Raw genomic sequence first — 967 nt, 5'->3', positions numbered from 1 at the left:
AATACGTAGATCGTCGTATTTAGGACATAATATATTTACAAATAAAACGAAATTCTTCTTCCACACAGTTTCTGTCGCATAAAGAACATGATCTATCATATCTTAAGTATATGTATACCACAGCGATATTTACAAAGTGCATTTTCATATTATATATTATATTAAAATTATTCAGGGAACGTTACCAGCTGTGTTATTGTATTGAATGACGAAAGGTATAAGATGGAAATCAACATGGATATTCATTCCTAAGGGATGCATGGTTTGTAATTCGTTTATCCAATAATTAAGCAAATTAGTCGAATTTTCTTTGTACCAATACCAGGTTGTTCGTATTATATCATTTCAATAGGAATAATTTTCAGGTCTGGTGATCGGGTTGATTGAAGTGCTTTGAAATGCTTTTATTAATTTTTCTTAAGTTGATGTCAGACTTATGCTGATTAAAGCGATCCCTTAACGAATTCTTTGTCTCTCCAACGTATTGTTCGAGCAAGAAATGAGATCAATGATATTTATGCTGTTGCAACTGAACTTTTTCATATATTGAAATATGGAATCTGTCTGTCTATTTCGGAAAGAATTAGTTAGTAAAATGAAGGGACAGATTTGACAGCGAGGGTTGTTGCAAGGATTAACTGAAGAATTTTGTTAGCAGCAAGGTCGACCACAAAAGGTGGTGTTAAAAAGGGCATCTGTATTAGTAATTCAGGACTAGTTGGTTGGTAGATGACAAGTTTACCTTCGCTTCCAGTGGATGCTGAAATCGCAAACTAGGTAGTTGTTTGTAGTCGTAGTAGTTGGTAGTTGGATTGGTTCAAATTGGATGATTCTGTGTTTTGGGTTTGGTTGTTGATAATTTGTGAGATCTGGCGTGGCGTCGAGCTTCTTCATTCTCCCATTTTTAGTCGAATGTTAGTTGTTGTTTTGGTTTGGTTAGATTATCTGATAACTGTTGGAAAANCTG

General features: G+C 34.4%; 1 protein-coding gene across 1 annotated transcript in view; it reads right to left on the bottom strand.

Moving 5' to 3' along the window:
* Positions 1 to 967, bottom strand: part of LOTGIDRAFT_167453 (hypothetical protein) — a gene marked incomplete at both ends in the record, with an annotated part of 13,360 nt that overhangs the window by 528 nt on the left and 11,865 nt on the right. The gene's annotated exons all lie outside the window — the stretch shown is intronic.

This window comes from Lottia gigantea (assembly GCF_000327385.1).
Source record: "Lottia gigantea unplaced genomic scaffold LOTGIsca_66, whole genome shotgun sequence".
Lineage (NCBI taxonomy): Eukaryota > Metazoa > Mollusca > Gastropoda > Lottiidae > Lottia > Lottia gigantea.
The sequence above is the reverse complement of the archived record's forward strand: the minus strand, read 5'-3'. Positions and strand labels throughout refer to the sequence as shown.